Raw genomic sequence first — 20,584 nt, forward strand, 5'->3', positions numbered from 1 at the left:
GTCCGGGAACCCGCGGCAGCAAACCCCGGCAGCACGTGGAAGCTACGCCACAGCCGGGCTCCCAAGAGCCGCGTGCGGCCGGGGAGAGCAAAAACCCACGCCGCAATTGAGAATATATTTGTATGTCACAGTAATTATAAAAGTCAGGGCAGGGTGATGAAAGAGTAAAGGCAGGGCCAACTCCAGCCTCCTGTGGTAGAACACCAGTCATGTATAGTGGCTCAGGATAGTGGCTCAAAGACGTACAGCACGACACCTGCATAAGTATTCCTGTCTGGATATACTTCTTCATCCAAGAATGTGGAAGCCCTGGAAGGAAGCTGCAGAAGGCTCCAAGGCCAAGCTGGGCTAGGCTGAGCTTAACTGGGCTGGCAGAGATGCTCCTGGAACACTACACACTCTGCTGGTTATTTGCAGCTGGATAATTTAAAGATCTTTTTGCGTAGCCCAAGCTGTATAAAGTTGCCAAATCTGCATAACTGATAAAGAAATTGTGCTGGTTTTGACTGTGATAAGTTAGTTTTATTCACTAGTAGTTACTATGGGGTTCTGTCTTGGATTCATGCCACAATTAGGGTTGATTAATAAAGTGATGTTGTCTTTGTTGCTGAGCAGTGTTTGCACACAGCCAAGGCCTTTTCTGCCTCTTCCCCCATCCCACCATCAAGGAGCCTGGGGGTACACAAGGAACTGGGAGGTGATGTAGTCAGTACATTTGACTCCATTTGATCCAAAGTTTATCCCAGACCTTATGATGTCACGCTCAGAATAAAGCTGGGGGAAAAAGGAGGAAGGGGGGAACATTCAAAGTAATAGTATTTGTCTTCCCAAGTCACAACAGGTGATGGAGCCCTGCTCTCCCGGAGATGGCTGAACACCTGCCTGTCCATGGGAAGTGGTGAACTAATTTTTTGCTTTGTTTTGCTTGCATGTGAGGCTTTTACTTTACCTATTAAACTGCCTATGTCTCACCCCATGAATCTTTTCACTTTTACTCATCTGATTTTCAGCCCCATCTAACCCAGAGGGAGGCAGTGAGAGGCTGTGTGGTGCTTACTTGCTGGATGGGGTTAAACCACAATAGAAATGTATGATTTTTAAATAGCTTGGCACTTTGAAGTAAGGGCAGGATTTTCAGACTTTTAAGAAATATTTTTTTTTAAGGACTCTGTCACAACAGTTGATATCATGATTTATTTTACTGTGTTTGCTTAGATTTTTGTATATCTAATAGCTGAACTTGAGTGCACCTACTTTTTACCATTTTAGCCAAAGTGGATCAAGGTAAAGTTTATATTACTATAGGAATAGCCACAGGCTCAGTTCTTTCTTTTTCTGCTGTGGTGTGGTTTTTGATTTAAGTTTGTGTTTGCCCACTATTCTTCCCCCTAATCTCCTCCCTTCCTGAGTTACCAATTTCCCGAAGCCCTTCCCTAACTTCCTCCCTCCCAAGGGTTGTCAATCCTCCCTATCCCTACCCCTTTTTCCAGAGTGTTCCTTGTCTATCTTGTAGTATTTGATACCCCATTTGTTACTTTGTATTATCCCCCTCTCCTGCTCTCCCTGATGGGTTTACAGAATGTCAGTCCTGCCCTAGATTCCTCCCCTGCCATGCCCTCATTGGTTAGTTGCCCTATACCACTCCCCCTATAAAAACCTCTGCAGAGCCCCTGAGCTTTGTCTTGGGGTCCCAGGTCGTGGACCTAATAAATCCATCCAGTTTTACCCCAAGTCCCGTGTCATCGTTATCTGTTCCTGTGCTGGACCAAGCGATAACTGGGAATAGCAGAGCTCACGGGGGGAAGGTCGCGCCCCTGCTGTCACTGCCCAGCACGATACGACAGCGCACTGCAACATTTTTCTTAGTATCAGGCAGGCTATGTCATCTTAATATTATGAAATTATAAAAAAGAATAATTTACATACAGAGAAGTCATATTTCAGTTATTTAGGTTGTAGAAGATGGATTTTCATTATCTATAAAAAATTCAAAGATAAAAATGTATCAACAATACCTAAACTGTATTAACAGAATTCACACAAGTTGAAGTGTAAGCAATGTTTTAATTATGCCTACAAGACAATATTTTAATTTTATGAAGCTGTATTCATTGCCATGAATCTTTTCTCTATAGCAGAGAAGTCCATTTGTCATATAGTTCGTTGTTACGTGCAAAGAAAGAAGTTATCTTCTACGTTTATGTCCCCACCACAGCATTTGCAAGATTTCTGATGGGAAAATGGGAAACTCAGAATAAGGATTAACTGGAATGATAATTTACCTCATGCTAAGGTAATATTTTCATAGTTTGAAATGAGGTTTTTAAAACAGAAATAGGCACCTGGAATAGGTGTAGTGGAATAAAAGCAAAAAAAAAAAAAAAAAAAAGAAAACCTTTCTCGCAGAAAATATTACAAAGTAAATATTTGTATGATAAAAAATTCTAAATTTGTCTAAAATAATATTGTGAATTACTGCAGAATTAACATTTAAATAGTTTCCTTTGTATTGCAATGCTGGACTTTTTATAAAGATTATTGACTATTGTCAAATTTTATTCTTAATTTCTTTTTTGCTTTGGGGACTTCAACTCTTCTACATATAGAAAAGGACATACTTTAAAAGCTTTACCCTCTGAAGGTATAGAAGTAAAGCATTTCAATACTGCTAGTAAGAATTATAGGGTTAAAAAAAAAAAAGAAACACAAGAATCTTCAAAAAGAAAAGACAGATTTCATGGGGCATCTGTTTAGCCTACTCTAGTTAAAAATGGCATTCATCTGTAAAGCATCAATATGTCAGGCACATTAGTAATATAATTTTTATGACAGCATAACATACTGTGAGGATATTATCCTTTTCAGTCTTCTTCAACCCCATTCAGCAGACTGTCCTATTCACAAATTCTCTTACAACTGACAATTTTTTGGTGAAAAACTAAAGCCTCTATGTTGAAGGCTTTGATACCTCAGCTCTATAGTAGTAATTTAGGTTAACAAGCATCTTTGCCTTATATTTGCAATTACTATTTGACTGTTAAGTATTCTACAAAACTACTTGTATCCCAATGTAGCCCAGATGGTAGCATGCATTACTGGGCACTTTTGTGATCCCGGAATTTCTGTCACTGCTACCTATAGGAATTCAGACTGCAGCATGCAGAACACTGTGGACTAATGAGTTTATTTGAGCTGCATATTGTATACAAGTGTGATTTAGTATAGGCAGGAAGAATTAAATCATCTACAATTCTTTTCATTTCACTAAAAAGTCTAATTTTATTTCTATCCATGCAGCTCACCATGTTTACATAATAATCTTAGTATTAACAACAGCAATATGTATACGTGCTGAGGTAACACAAAATTAAGTTTAGCATTTTTTCCTTATAGGATTCCTGTTTCATGTCTCTCATAATTCCTTCAAATCCCTCAATCATTTTCTTGTTGGCACTTCTCTATCTTGCCAGAATGTCTTTGTACTTGAAAGTATAAATCTTCCCCATGAAAGGAAGGCAGCCAAGCCTGCCCTCTCTGTGTTTCTACAATGACAGCAGGTTTTCTTTGGTGCTCAGATGTGGCGGGCATCTTATGGTGATGACTACTAAGGAAACAACCATACTGGTATCCTCACCAAATGCCTTGGTAAACCTTCCATCTTGTCTCATTCATATAAACTGGGCAGCTCTAAGCACCACAGAAATATTCTGCCATCTAATTGAAAATCTCCTTTTCAATTATAGTATTATTAAAGCCAGTCCTGCCTTTTTATGCCATAATGAACTGACCTGGGCAGAAGCCAAGCATTCATGTCTTGAGATTGGAGTCTCTCAAACACCACCACTCCAGTTCTCCCAGTTGTCTCTGTAACACTGCAAGGCAATGCTCATGACCTAGTGAGGGGATTACTCCTCCCAAACTGAGTCAGGAGGTCTTCCTCTGCCCACTGGTTTCTCTAAGAATTTTGTCTTGTTAAAAAAAAAAAAGCAGAGAGATATTTTTTCTATCTTGTCTTTGAGGTACTCTGCTGATACTGTGAGTCAATTCATGACAAAGTGCAAAAATGTTGTCAAGCAGAACAGCTAATGTTGCATCCCAGACTTTGGCTTTAGGTCGGGGTTCTAGTGTGTCTTAGCAAGTTCTGTGTACCCCCATGTATCCTCTGGTTCTCCCCCCCCCTGCAGTACCCAGTTCCCGAGCTGCCTTACCATGTGGCCTGGCTCCCATCCCCCCTGTCTCTTCCTGTGGGTCCTTTCTTGCTGTTACCCCTCCCCCGTGGCCAGGGCCACCCTGGGCCCCCGGCGCCTCCCCTGCTGCCTCCCCATTGGCTCCTGCCTTCCACACCACACCCCCGCAGCCCCGGGACTGCCTCGGGCCCCGGTGCCATCCCCTACTGCATCCCTATTGGCTTCCCCAGACCACGTGACACCCCCCACTCCACTCCATATAAAACCCCCATGCAACCGAGGCCGGGTGGCCATATTGTCCAACGCAAGAGTTGGGAGCACATCAATAAAATGCTCTCAGCTCCTGCCGCAGGGAATTTGGTCCTTCCTTCACACCCCTTTATTGAGGTCCCTCGCACATGGTGGTAGAAGTGGCCGACCCACCTTCCCAGAGCCGTGGAGCCCGGGAGTGGAGAGAAGCCACGGTGCCCTGCTGGGCACAGTGGCTGCTCCGAAACTGGGAAAAACACCAGAACGCCGCAGCTAATTCTACTATAATGTTTTATTACATTCAGGCAGCATTATAGAAATAGCTCTTTTGTAGAAAAGTCAGGGGGATAATGAGTATTAAAGAGATGAAAATCATCAAGAAGGAAGATCTACATTTTAGTTTCTGTTATCTCTCAGTTTTTACCTAGACTGTTAGAAACAGAAACTCAAAAATTACTACCATCTTCTCATTTAATTTTCATTCTTCTCTCCTCATAAACAATCACTGCTGGTAGACTTGCCAATTCCATTTTAATGATTTTAAAAAAACATCCGAGGAAATTTTTTTAAGCAATCTATTGTTTCATTGCTGTGGTAGGTTGACCTTGTCAGCTGCCAGATGCCCACCCAGCTGATCTCTCACTCCCACTCCTCAACAGGACAGAAAGATAAAATAAGATGAGAAAACTCATGGACTGAGATAAAAATAGGGAGACAAAACAAACTCAAACTAGTGAAACGATAATTTAATTTATTGACAATTAAAATAGATTTGGATAATGAGAAATAAAGATAAAAGCTAAAATCCTCTTTTTCCATCTTTCCTTTTTCCCATGTTCAACTTCACTCTATTTCTGATTGCTCAATGTCCTCTTCTGAAGAAGAAATAAAAATAATAATAAAAAAGACAAAACCCAAGAAAAATTAAAATTATATTATTTATAAATTCTCATGTCAGGAGTTTTGAATACTGCTGGTTAACTATCCTAGCAGAGTTTTATAGCTCACATTGAGTCCATGAATTACCTTCATTGTTATTCCTGAGAAATGCTGCATTGTCCAGATCCCTTGGTTGGAAACCAGACACTTCTACAGTTATTTCTAAGCCACATATGGCTCATAAATTTTCCAGTTCTGGCTTTAGTTTTTCTTCTTTCCCTTGGAATCAATGATAAGTAAAATAAGTAGTGTGCAGGCATTATATAAAAGATACACTGCACAATCTAAAATCTAATAACTGAAAGTATCTTCTCTAGAAATTAAAGATCATGCAAAGTTTTATCAAAATTATTGTTGTCTTGGGATAAGTTTGCTTTGAAAAGTTTAGTTAAAAAATCAAAACATTTATTAGGAACTTCTCATTTTCCTTTTACAGGGAGATAATAGGGAAATATTAAATCAATTAAATCTTTATATATAAATATATTGATTTCACAACTACTGCACCACAGCCACTATCTGATAGCAGAAAAATATTCTATGTAAATTAAACCAAACTATGTATTGAACATTAGAACTTTTCTGCTCAATATTTTAACATATTAATTCAAGTTCCTCAAACTGGCAGCTATTCAAGTACCTCAAATCTATAAAAAACCAAATAAACTTGTAATTAAACGTTAAATTGAGAAGTTATGTAAATGTATAACACACCACTTATTTTCAGAAAAAATTGATGGAAATTTTAAATAGGTAAATCTTTAGCCAAGAGAGGCGAAAGAAAGTATACAGAAAATGTCTGTAGAATTTCAGTACTGAATATTTCTAGTCCTGTATTGATTGCTCAAATTAATAATTAATCCTCAATAACTTCAGTGGAAGTTCAATTTCACAGTTGTGGTTTAGGAATGATATTCTCCATTTTGATAGTTCCACTGAAACACTCCAACCCAAATACTGCTTGCTCACTTCCCCCGGTCCTCCCCTTCCCCTGCCACAGGATGGAGAGAAGAATTGGAGGCACAAAAGGTAAAGATCATGGGTTGAGATAAGAACAATTTACTGGAAACTACAATAAGAAAATGAATACAGCAATAGTAATGACAGAGTGTAGGAGAAAAGAAATGTTTTTACTCACCCCACAGAAACCCTTGACAATACCTGACCATTCCCAAAGTCTCGCTGCCCTGATTGGGAAGCAAGCCTTGCCTGTCCCCACAGAATGATATGAGGTGGTATAAAATATGGGTTCTACACATGCCCTGCCTACTGCAAAAATCAACCCTGTCCTGACTGGATCCAGGACAACAATTTTTCTACATCTCTGTCCTCACCGCAGCTCAATGAACTCTTGCTTTTTGGTGGAATTGTTAGGTATATCACAATGCCAAAAATAATACTCATGACATTAATGCTTAAAATAGACAAGGTCTTAACTAAGTAACAAAGTAGATGAAGTTAGGGAAGTTATAGTTAATTTCTACATAAATTCTGTGCATGAGCTAAAATAATACAAAAATCAAGGCTACCACACATGGTTGAGAGAACTGGGGTTGTGCACTCTAGGGAAGCGAAGACACTGAGAGAAGACACTGGAAAGACCTTCTAGCAGCTGTCCAGTACCTAAAGGAGGCTACTAGAGAGCTGGAGAGGGGCTTATTACAAGGGTATGTAATAATAGGACAAGAGGGAATGGCTTTAAACTGAAAGACTGTAGATTTAAATTAAATATTAGGAAGAAATTCTTCACTGTAAATGAAGAATGCTGTCGCAGATAGGCCAGAGAAGTTGTGGATTCCCCAAACCTCAAAGTCAGCTTGGACAGGGCTTTGAGGAACTTGATTTAGTGACAGATGTTCCTGCTGATGGCAGGGGAGCTGGAACATGATGATCTTTAAGGTTCCTTCCAACCCAGGCTATTCTATGGTTTTGTGAGTCTATTATTTCATTGCAGTTCATATATAGTTGAATTCAAACTGAAGGTACAGAGGGAATGGAATGGAGAGATGAGGAGAGGGTACATTCTGGAGTTCTTTTATTTTTAAAGAATTTAAGAGCACAGACATGTCTAAATACCTAGGAATAGGTTCTTGGGGATTAAAAAATAAATTCCACAGCACCTTTCTTTCAGCTCTGTGTGAGGAGAAAGGTGTGCTACTGCATCCACAGGCAAAGCAAGACCCCTGTAATATTTTTAGTTTGTGTAACTTTAAATCTTTGGAATCAGTGAATGTTAAATCAGAAAAATCAATAAAAACTCTGGAAGAGGCTGTATAGTACATGTGCTTTACAGAAAAAAAAATATTCTTAAAGAATTCACATTAAAATTACAGGCAATAAATAACTGAAATAATTCCTCTGTACATTTCCTTCTCTCATAGCATTAAAAAGGTACCTCAAAATATGATAGTTTAGCAAAAAATAGAGATTACAACTTGAAAATGTCATCCTCTCTGCATGTCCTGTTCATACAAAGCATGGCTACTGTAGACTGTATATTTTTTGATGTATAGATAAATTTCCTAGACAACAGATGCTGTTCTTGTTGTTACACGTCTATCAATTCACTGACAACTCTGCACTGTTCTAAAAGACAGTGAAATCCTTTTTTCTTCCATTTTCATGCACCGTTCAATATTTAGCAACAGATACTAAGAAAGAAAGGAATAATTTAACAATATCTTGGAGACGCCAAAAGAATAAGCTTGTAATGTATCTTTAAGTTATAGCATTTAACGGAAGATGCCATTTATTTTTTTCTTTTCAGTTCTTCTTTTCAAGAAGGTGATTTTTGTTTCAATTTGTCAAAGTATCACTCCACATATTTACTCCTGTTACTGGAAGATTTCTGGATGAATTCACAGTTATCTTGGTGAAAAAGGATGGATACTCCTCTTAGTTTTGTATAGAAGCAAAGGCAGAAACTTTTTTTAAGTTTTTGGCACTTCTGAAAGCAGAGGACATCTACTCCCCTAACAAAGGAATAATTCCATTTTGAGAGTTACAATATTTTTACATATTTATTCATGAGAGAAATGTTAATGATCTAATTAAGTTACTAAATAATTGGAATTTGTATGTCAAGAGGTGGGCAGCATTGTTTATAATTGGAAACACTTGAGGTAAGTCTTAATTTAGAAATGTGGTTCTGTTGATAGATATTTTACACTTAAAAAAAAAAAAATCTTTGTATTTGCTAAATAAGATGTAAAAAGTTAAAAAAGTGGAACAATCATATGTGCATATTATACCTAAAATTTCATAATATCCCTATAAGCTGGAAAATGTAGTATTGATTCAAAGAATAAATTTCATTCAGGTATTAATATGATTCAATGCGTGCCAAAGCAAGATTGTAGCTGAAGATACAGCGAACTATCCAGAAGTTATTTAGGTGGTGACAGAAAGAATACCTTGCTGACTGTGTATCACTTATTCAATGTGCTCTGGTAGTAGATGGGGAAACTAACCTATCTGTATGAATTCCCTAGTCCAGAAATCAGGATACCTATTCATTTTCTTCTTCTTTGTTTTTCTCTCTTTGGGAGAAGCAGTCTTAGAAGTTTCACTTCCTATCTGTAACTATAAAATTTTGAACAGGGTCCTGACTCAACATAGTTACTATGAAAACCAGTCATGTCCTATTAATTATGTTGGTTTACACTGAGAACATACTTTGAACTCTCTTTTTCTTTCTTTCTCTTTCATCTGTGGCAATGATAATTCATAAAATCCTAACCACTGAACTAATAAAATACCTCTAAGTTTGGTAACTCAAATATCTAAAACACAGTGTGATAATGCACAGGTAATTTTTTTTTTTCAGAGCAGTGTACTATTGAATGCAAGTATTTATTTACGAATCTGTAAAAAGTCAGAACAGAAAAAGTGACAGTCCAATGAATATCGAATCTTTTTCTTTTTAACTACTAAAACTGAAGGGAATCATTAATGTTATGGTGGTGCAAGATATGCAAATCACTTGCATTTGCTTTGTGACAGATGGTAGAAATATTTAATATGCCTGTTTCCAGTTTGGTTTCTAAGTCCAATATATGTTGTTAAAATATTGGAAGTGAGCCAGGAAGGAGTAAAGCTGCTTGTTTGTCTTGAAATAACTGCTTCACTTTGGGTTGGTAGGGGCTCTTTGGAGGCAGAAGTAAACAGCTTTGCCTATGAAATCTTTTGATCATGACAAGGCTTGGAGAATCTGGGAATGTATGTCTGGCAGCACAAATGCACATTGAAAGATCCTGCAATTTGCCAGGGACACTCCTATGGCATGAAGTTAATACATCCATGAAGAAACCTCTAAGGTGACATGCGGTGGTTTGTTGTTTCTCCCGGATCTGGGCAGCTCTGGCACCTTTCAGCACCACCTCCCTCCAGAGCTCGGGTTCGCCCCTTATTCCCATGTGCCACTACCACGGCATGCTGGTCGGGGCTTGCCGGGTTCTGTCACCCGCGCGAGAGCTCGAGGCAAAGAGGGAAGGAATTGGCCAAATCACCCACGAGGGAAGCAGGAAGGTTTTATTAGCTGCGGAGAGCTGCAGCGGGGAGACCGCGACCCACGCTTCCAGCACCCGCCTGGAGGAAATGGCAACCGGGACCCAGGAGGCGCGGGGTTTTATCATGGGCGGGGCGAGGGAGCCGGCCCCCCTGCCCAATGGGGGACAGGTGCCGTGGCGATGATGTCGACTGCAGCGACCAACGGGAATGCGGCAGGGGCAGACACGGGACTCTGGGATAAACGGGGTTGCAGGATTGGGGTGACAGAAACTGAACACTCCCGACGGGGCAGGGAGTGGTTACAGGAGTGACAGGGGGACGCTCCAATGGCAGGCAGGCTGGAGCTAACCACTGCAGGGGGGGGAAACACAGGAGGTGCATGGGGGTACACAGGACTCGGCTAGCTAACATAGATTAGAACCCCTAATCTAAACACTAACCCGGGATGCAACAGTGACAGAGAGCAGAAATTTTTTTGCAAGGGCACTTGGTGAGGAGCACCTGACCCAGAAAAGCCCTAGAAGGTGTTGGTCTGCAGCAAAATATTTCTTCTTCAGGAGCCAGGAGCTTCCTTTGTTCTCAGATCTTCAAAACTTTCTTGTCAACATATTGCCATTCCCTCTGCTGAAAGTCTTACCAGAGCTTGTATATTATTTTAATATTTCAGATGCATGGTAGTGTGAGAGATAATAAACCTTCAGTCTCTCAGTCACTTTTGATATTTTCACTTTAAAACAAAAAACAAACAAACAAAGAAAAATGCAGAAGGGACAGGGGAGAAGTTGCAGTCAAAAGATCACTTTTTCTTTATTTTTCGTGACAATATTTTGAGGAAAAAACAATAGATAAGCACATAACAGTAGCTATGAAACAAAACTTCTAGAGCAGACAAAAATATGGCCTCATTCTCTTTTCATCCACATGTGCTAATGTAATTATAATCTTTTATTTGGGGAGGATAACCAGACCTACTTATCTCTCTCTTGGGGACTTACGTGCTTAAATACAAATGAATTTGAAGAAGATGTCTTCAGACTTGAGAATCACTGTAAATGTGCCATATACTGAATAGGAAAGAAAAAATAAAATCATCAATGGGAATATCAGGTTTCAAATGTAGCAACTGCTTTAATTTGGAGGAGGTAAACCTCACTGGGAAAACACAGAGGAAGCTTTCCAAATTTACATCCTCTTGTACAAATCTGTTTCTTTTAGGAATTTTCTCAACAAATAGTGCTGGAGAAAACATAGTTTTACTACAGGGCAAAAAAGAGGTACAAACAGAATTGAAATAATAATTTTGCAACTTCATGGACTAAATCATTAAGAAGGAAAAGAATTTGGATAACTACACTACATGCTTTCATGTCTGACTTTAAGAGGGAAAATTATTCTTAACAGAGATGCCAATTCAAAGCCTTGGCAATACATTAGATTACCTAAGTCCTCAGCAAAAGGCTTGTGTACAATCTTACCAGTCTCATACAACTTATTTTCTTAAATAAAATGGGAAGTTAATGGTTTTCATAAATATTGAATTGCTCTAAGAGAAATTAAACTGGTGGGGTTTTTTTTTGTTTCTTTGTGTTTTCTGTGATTTTTCCAGTGTTATTAATTTTTAGGAAAGGTTAACCCTTTCTGATCTAATTAATTATAAATCCTTTCTGCTCTAATTAATTTTAAAAATCATCAAAGATAATAACTTTGATGTTTTATTGCTCTCATTGTCTTCATCTAAATTCACCTTTGTTAGCATAAAAAATAATATGATCATAAGATCTAACATTTGCAATAACTGTTATATAATTTTATATTATTTCCCAGTACAAACAAAGAATGTAAATTTACAAGTGCAATAGCATATTTTGGTACTGGAAACATTAATTTTTCTGGTGCTAGTGATGTGTTTGTGCAATTATAGCTAGTTTTCTCAAAGTTTTCATCATAATCCATGATTTTCAGGGATTTATTGTTGCATCCCGGGTTGGTTCAGTTAGGGGTTTTAATAATGTTAGTTAGCTGGTTCTATGTACACCCATTTTCCCCTCACAATGGTCTGCTCCAGGTTGTCTGACATTGGAGCTTTCCCATGTCAGTCTTGTAGCCACCCCCTGTTCATTCCTGAAAGTTCTGTGTCAGTTACCCCATCCCTGTATTCCTATTTGTCTCAGAACCCTGTATCCACCCTTGTTATGTCCCGTAGGCTGCTGTGGTCCATGTCACTCCCCTGGTTGCCTGTCCTCATTGGGCGAGGGGCACTTCCGCCCCTATCTGCCCATCCCCTATATAACCCCATGCGTTCCTTTGTCTCGCTGCCATCTTGACCACGTGCGCGCCAGGGGACGCCGCTCCAGCCACCGCAGCAGCCATGTGGGAATAAACTTTCTCCGGCCTCTCAGGGCAAGGTGTGCCTTCCTTCGTTCCTTTACCTCCTGTCAGTGCTGGCTACAGAGCGCAGCAAGCCCACGCGGAGGCTCAGTGCTAGAGCCTCCAAACCTGCGGCAGCCCTGGTCTCTCAGACAAAGTGCAGAGCCTAGCTAGGCTCCCCAGCCGCTCGAGACCGGGGAGAAGAACACAACGCCGCAATTTATAACTAGTATACCAAATTGCTGCAGTCTTGAATTTCACAGAGGGTACACAGTGTGCGACTTACGGTGAATGTACATGAGATGCCACTGAAAAATTCCTGCTAATGAAGTTAGAGAATGAAACTAGACTACAGTTCACTGTAGAAACATCCTGGGCAGGCAGGATTCACCAATTTGTCTCCAGATTAACTTGATTTATACACAGGAAATCTGAACGTGTTTGGTTTACTGCACATGGATACTTATAGTGGTTGTGCACGTGCTGCAGCCTAGAAGTGCCTTTCTTCTCACTGAGAAAAATTTTGGATGAAAAGAAAAATCTATTTGGTTAGGCACTCAGTGCTTCAGTGAGGCACTTTGCAGAGGTGAGATCACTGACTATATGGATAGAGAGAGAAAGTGAGAGGAGGCTTAACTGGGGGAGAAAAAAAATCCATTGACACAGACTTTATGGTTTAACTAAGCTACAGAGTATTGCGAGAAACCTTAAATACCTATCAAATAGTTCAAATGTTCAAACAAGACCAAGGGACCTGCTGACATCCTAGTAATGCCCAGCTAAATACCATTAACATTAGTGTTGAATTGGCATTTGCAGAGCAATTGTGAGACTGCAAGTGAAAAGAATGTTGTACCTTTTAAAGCCATTTCTGTACAAAGAGCTGTTATCTGATTAAATTTAGGAATATCGAAAGGCTTCCTGAACAAATTAGTTTAGAAATGTGTTTGGCTCACTTTATTTAAGGCACTTTGCCTTAGAACTCTGTCAGTCTGGTACAAAGGAAACCTTGAAGGCAACTTCAGATGACTAGGAAGGCTGCTTTTAAACAGGTGTTATCAAACATGCCTTAAATTTTGTTAAGGCTTTCCATGCTCTAATTAGATGACTGAGTTGTGATACAGACTACTCTCCAAGTTGAAAGCTTATTCATGTAACAACATAATTGGAAATTTTAGCATAAATTTACTGGAGGAACTTATATTTCTTGTTTTATAAATCTGTGGATTTGGGAGACTAAAAAAAAAATTAAAGGAGCCTTCATCCTTTGTAGATTTATAAGTATTCAGGTGACTGAAATATGGCAGTATGACTGGGGAGGAGGTCAAACTAATTCCTGCCAACTACAGTAGGTAGTACAGAAGTAAAGGAGTATAGACATCTATTTATTTCCTTTAATTACCTATCTGGTGGTAAAAATCTACTGTTTTATTTCTGCTAATTTTAAAATGGTTTGTATGTGATAAAATTCTCAGGATTGTCATCACTTATTCATAACTTTACATGTACTTGAGTGTATTTGAATATATACTTGAATCCAGTTAAAATATTTAATTAGTTCTCTGACAAAATACATGTGACTTTTTTCCTGTCACATTCTCTATCCAGCTATGTCTAAGGCCATACTTCAGTCACCTGCATCTGGCATCTTAAGATCTATTAATTGAAATGATTAGAAACAAACAAGTGATATGTTTGTGACATAAATTATCATTCAATTAACTTAATATGATTCTGAGGAAATATTTTTAACATTTCAATTTTTTTCACAGTTAGCTGCTTATTCATGAACTCACAATTCTGGAAGAGTATTTATTTTTCTAAATGAAATCTGGTTCACTAAAGTAGAGGCAAGTTTGCATTTGCCTTCTGGTTCGTATATAGAATAGATTTTTTTTTATTATTATTATTATTTTGCTGTTGAAAAAGAGGCAATTGGGATTTTAAAATTTTACTTGTTTTTTTTAATTTGACAGTATATGTAATACAAGTGAACTGTGAAATACTGTTCCAAACATTTCTATAAATTCAAATCCCTTTGTTTAAAAATAAGATATACTCAAAATTGAGGTACTTAGTTCTTAAGTAAGCAAAAATCATACTTCAAAATTCTGGTTTTTTTCCTCTTTCCCATGCACATGAGGTTTCTACTTCAAAATAAAGACAAACTATGGAAATCTTAATTAATACACTATGTGAAGAATTACAAATACAAGGCAGTAATTTAAAAAAAGAAATATTCACATTCATTGTTTTGTTGCAATTTCATAATTTCATTAATTTTATACAGATATAGATAAAAAGTAAGTATTTATTTTTAATAATACTCATGCAAGGGAAACATGTCTTTTACATTACTATCTTGGAAAAAGTCCCAAAATTAAAAATACTGGAGCTTCTATTTTCTGTAAGATCTCATTCAGTTCAGCTCTTGGCTTCATGCTGTGAAGTACTTTTATCAATGACCAAAAAGAAATCATAAAATCATTACTGATGAAATTTGTAAATTGTTTGAAAATTGAGAGAGTAGTAAATAATAAAGAGGATATATTACTCTACAAAGTTATCTGGATCACTTGACAAACTGAACATAATCAAACAATATCTGGTTCAGTGTAGCAGAAAGGGAAGTCATGCATTTAGATGTAAATAAATCAAATTGTATTTACAAGGTGAAACACTCCAGTCTGGAAAACAGTGACACCTAGCAAGAGCTGGGCTAAGATTCAGTCTAACTGGGCTGGAGATGAGTCCTGGAAATTCAGCCTGAGTAGAATCAATCTTTAAATAAACAAACAAGACCTACTTTTCAATTGTGCCTTATATTCAGATACAGAAACTGTCAAGCACTTTTATGGCTAGAGAGAAAGAAACCTGTTTTTTACATGATAGCCTTCTCACTGGAATACTCACCCAAAACTGCAAACTTTATTTGAGGCTCTTTTTATTCCAAAGGGATTTGAAGCTGTGGGCCTGACCAAGGGTCTGTGAAATATCTCAGGTGGGAATGAGTCATGAGCAAACAATGAGATCTGAAATAATGTCAGACAAGATTATTGTTGCTGAAAATCAAAGAATTCATTTCCTGGTTCTAGATCTCATGATCGGCTCTGCTTTTTTCTACAAGATATGAAATGCATTGAATTTTCAGACAATAAATTTTAAAATCCAGTGCTTAAACTTATGGAATAATGGTGGGTGCTTTCCTGTGCTCCTCCTATCTGGCACCTGGGGGAAAATTGTCTAAGGACATAAAGGGCATGCTTTTTTTTTTTTTTTTTTTTTCCCTTTGATCTTGCTAGTGAAATGTAAAGACTTGAGAAGGAATGAAGAAATTCTGTGGGTCAAAATCAGTTTGCTGGACTGGTGTTGGTAGCAGGGGATGACTTTCACAATCACGTATCCATCTCTGAGTATCAAGGACTGCTTAGAACAGGTGAGATTCAGTTGACAAAAGTGTAAATGGGTTTTCAAACTAACACAGCAACAGGGAGAAGGGTTAGTGATCAGTGTTTGCCTTTTCCTTAGAAAAAGAATTGTGTACAGATTTTGGGAAAGTACACATTCTGGAAGGTGTGCTGTTCCTTGTACAGAGGAAATTTCACTAGATAACAAACTGTCTCCTTCTTTCTTCAGAAAATTGCTCACTCTATAATTTCTTCCCTGTGGTTTTCTAAGGCAGTTTCAGAAACATAAGTTGTTTGAATTAATTTGAAAAATGAACTTGAATGAAATAATTTTGGCAAAGTTTTCCTTTATTCTGTGGGAGTTGGAGTTTTTCAGAGAATGGCAATCCCAGAGTGAACATTTACCACAGAGGCACTTTAAAAGACCTCTATTTCACTGTAAAGAAACATGAATAGCTATGAAGTGCTTTAAATAGCTTAATTATATTAAATATTTTCTAGCAACTCAAATCTTTAATAAAATTTTTTGAAAAGCAGGTCACTGCATTAAAAACTGCATATAATCTAAACGACATCAAAGACCCTTTTTTTATGTTCTTGTTTTAATTTGGTAACTATGAGGCCACTATTAAATTATTTGAAAGAGGAAGCTTGGAGGTTTGGCCTTACCTAGCTTCCAAATCAACCTTCTGGTTGAATTCCAGTGGATTAATTCCATCCTTACATTTTATTATAATCTTTTTCACAGGGGTAATTAGGACCTAAAATGGGATAATATAAACATAACCAATTCACCCCCACAGCTGGTAAACTGAAATTTGGAAAAATTAGACATTATATTTGAAAAATATAAAGCTGTGATTTTAGATTGAAAATTAAGATTAGATTTATAATATTATGCCCTGTTTTTTTACTCTGAAAAAAATAAATCTTTTTTTATTCTGTTTTGTAGTGTTTGCTTACTTGTGAGCAAACAATTGAGGTAAATAAAAAACTAAGAGACAATAAACTCTCCTGTTATAGATCAGACACAAGTGTGTAAACCATTCACTATTATTTACCAAAAAGTACAATAAATACTTTCCCTATCCAAGATTTAGGCATAGTATGTCATACAATAGTGATAAAATATTTTATGAGTCATTGGGTGTAAAAACTTATGGCTGTTGCTCCAATTAGCACTGATTATGCTATACATTGTGTAGATTTGTATAAAGTTGAAGATACTGAGATTTATATTACCATGATTTATTTTTAAACAGGATTGTACTGATTTTCAGGTCTGTATTCTAGTGGATCTCGATAGCTTTTAATAAAACTTACTGAATTTTTATGCCTAAGACTATGTTCTTCATTCTTTGTGGAAATCTGTAAAATTCCTTTTAAAAAACCCCAAAACAACAGAATAATGCATCACATTGTCTTTTTTATGTTCTAACCTTCATAACTTTTTCATAGGTTTTTATTGCTTCCTTTTTCTATATAGCACCACTTAAAAAAAAAAAAATGAACACATTCACCGCAAAATAAATTTTAAGTAGTTTGCTTTCATGAGAATTAGACAGCAAAATATAAATACCATTAAAATATTTATAATAATATAAAAATATAAAATTATTAATAATATTTTTAGACAAATCTAATTTATTTTTATAACCATGATTAGCTATCTATATACAAAGGAAACTCCGAACACTAAAATTAGATACCATACTCCCTCTGAATTTGTCATACTCCTTTGGACTGAAATATTAACTACACTGTCTGTACCTTTTTGTTTTCACTGAAAATAAGTTTTTAGAAGTCATACCAGCTCAGATTTTACTTCTGCATTTCTAATTTTCTTTTGTTATTTTTTGCCTGAATTTTCTTGATATTTTGAATGTTTGTATACACCTAGGTACATATTAGCGAGATCATAGTATTTTGGTGCTGAATGGACCTTAGCACAGGTACATTGGATAGATATTAATAAGAACCATGCAGATAACTAAAGGTAGTGGTACTTTTAAGTTACCTCTGTAACAAGGGGGTCATTTTGCTACAATTTAAGCAAATGTTTTAATAAAATAAATGTAAGCCACATATTTAAAAACCATCAAAGTTAAAATCCATTCTTCTGGCAAACAGTACCAGTTTAGAAATACGGTTACTTTGAAATAAATCTTGCTTAACTTACACACCTCACGGTCAAATAGTGCTTGAAGATAGGGGCTGTGAGAGACTGCAGGGAAAGTAATCAGATGTAAACTTTCACACCTGGGCACTTTGCTTAAACGATTTTTTTCTGCAAGTAGCCTACAAGTTCTGTGAATAAAGGCATGAAATGGCCAAAGAGATAGAGATCAGGTTGTTAATATACTATTGCAAATTTTGTAGAATAGGTTTTAGAACTATTAGTAGTGTTGTGATCTTTATATTGTTATTAGAAAAATTATACAACACGCAACGATGGAAACTATCTCTATATCTGATTGGAATTCAATTAATAATTTCAGCTAAAAGATTAACAATAACCAAGTTCAGGATTCAAAACATGCTGACAAACTTTATTTCCAAAATTCTCTAGCAGATGGTGTGGAATCTCCATTTCTTTTTTACCTTACAGGAATGTCAGGGTTTTTTTTTAAATAATTTTGCATTTTCAAGTTCACTTACACTTCAGCAAAAACTATCCAAAACTGAGAAAAAGGAGTCCAAGTATTAAACAGATTTTTATATTGAGTAGGAAAACATATTCAAAGTACATATTCTTGCATTAATTTCTGATTCTTTACGGTCCGAACCCTGATATATATCTATCTATTTCAGTTCTCCTGGCCAGTTTCCTTTAAATTGGCTTGAGCGGTGAATTTTAAAAGAATCCATTTACCCCAGTCTGTCCTGTAATCCAAATACTCACTTTCAGACTTGTTGCTTCCATGCTATTTTCTTTGCTACAGTCATATTGCATTTCATTTCCAAAGATTTATTGGAAGATTTCTTTTTTAAGTATTCAGAAATACTGCAGTTGTAATCACACCTGATTAGTTAGTTGAGTGCCAACTATGTGGGAATATTATGTCCCAATTATGTGGGAACAACTGTATAATATGAGAGCAATTATGTGATTAGTTTATTTCTTCTAAGGTTAAGCATTATCAAGAGACCAAAAACTTCAGGTTATGAGGTAATTGTTTTTCAGCAACTTTATATTGCCACTGTCTGATATTATCTGTTTTACCATGTTGTTAAGAAATTGTACTGGATTCTGAAATGGAACTCCAATGTTTTTGGAATTATGTATTTTTTTTCCTGATGTGTGATGGTCTTATGGAATATCTTATGGCTGTCTGTGCTGCAAGCAGTGTAGAGCTTTCCCAGTGTATCAGAGAAAGAGTTAGCTGTAGACCTATAATGAGTGTAGTCATTTTAGCAGAGCTGCAGCAAGCCAATTCCTCCTATCTTTGAAATGATTTCTTAAGGTGTTGTATAAGGCTGACACTTCAATGCTGTTTCAAGATCTGATCTAGCATCTCCCTATGACAGTGTGTCACTTCAGATAGAGGTTTAGGCTGTCTGAGAGCTGGTTAGGAGATTTTCTACACTGTGTTACATTATGCAGTGTATTCATGATCATCAGTTTCATTAATATTTTATTTTGGCAGTACACGTACTGATGCCCACTGGTGTCAGGGAAAGTTTGGGTAATAATTTAAAACAGTTTATTGACTTTAAGATCCCATAAACATTCCTTTTTTTTTTTTTTCCTTTTTTTTTTTTTTCCTTTTTTTTTACCTTTACCATGCTAATTAACTAGGTAAAGCAGCAAATAAAAATAAAACAACCTAGATGATTGCACAAATGAATCTCTGCGATTCCATGTCACAGTCTCTGAAAGTTATAACAAAAAAATAGGTGCAGTTCTAATACAGTATCATAAAAAGCAGACAGATTTTCAAAACCTACTCACATGGGATCCTCATAACTGAACTCCTGAAAAAAACATAACATTTAGTTTCTGAGATGTGAGCTATTAAGAACTAGCTCAAATTTCCCAGTTCTCACTTATAGTACTCATTTCAAAAAGCCTTTTGCATTTTTGTGGATTGGTTGAGTCATATCTTTCAGTTGAAAAAAAACACACTCCCATTAATTTTCTGTTCAGCTTTAGAGGCAAACACATACTTGAAGTACATATCAGACTGAAAATATCTTATTGATTTGAATTAACAAGGCTTGTACTATTTTCCCAGAATTTATAAATAGCACAGAAATGCTTTTTTTGGGTCAATATAGAAACATTTTTGGTACAGTAAATGCTATAGCTACCAGTCATAATGTGTTGCTCTGCTTTCAGTCCCATTATTTTCCATCCATCTTTCTGACATTAGCAATTTCATTAGCTGTAACTGAACAAACTTTCATGAATCGGGAAGGAAATTTACCTTAAGCTTGTAGCAAAAAATTATTCATTTTTTCAATTATTTCATCTTTTATTACAAAAAAGATGAAACCTCCATAAGACAAATCCTCTCCATTCAGTGAGTGTTCTGTGAAAAAGATGAAAAAATAGGCTCTTTGAAACACTGTTTGGTAATCTTCATGTCACTAACACTTTTGAAACATTTTGACCATTACCTTGTGAGGGTAACTTGTGGCAGGTACAAATCTACTCAAAGTTGAATGAAATAAAATTGCTTTATACCAAAAGCTAAGGAAAACAGAGTTATCTATTGCAATTTCCAGCAAATTTCAACATCCAGTGATCACATAATTTTATCCAATATATTAATTACCCTTTAATTAGCATAGTAACAATCAACATAGTATCAATGGTTCCAATGAATAGTAATTATTCATCTCAGCTTTTGGTTAGTCTATATATTTGTAGCAATTTATTTATATATTGTGCAGGGTTTTTTGCTTTTGTTTTTATTGAATTTG

The sequence above is a fragment of the Vidua macroura genome, chromosome 2 (assembly GCF_024509145.1).
Source record: "Vidua macroura isolate BioBank_ID:100142 chromosome 2, ASM2450914v1, whole genome shotgun sequence".
NCBI lineage: Eukaryota > Metazoa > Chordata > Aves > Passeriformes > Viduidae > Vidua > Vidua macroura.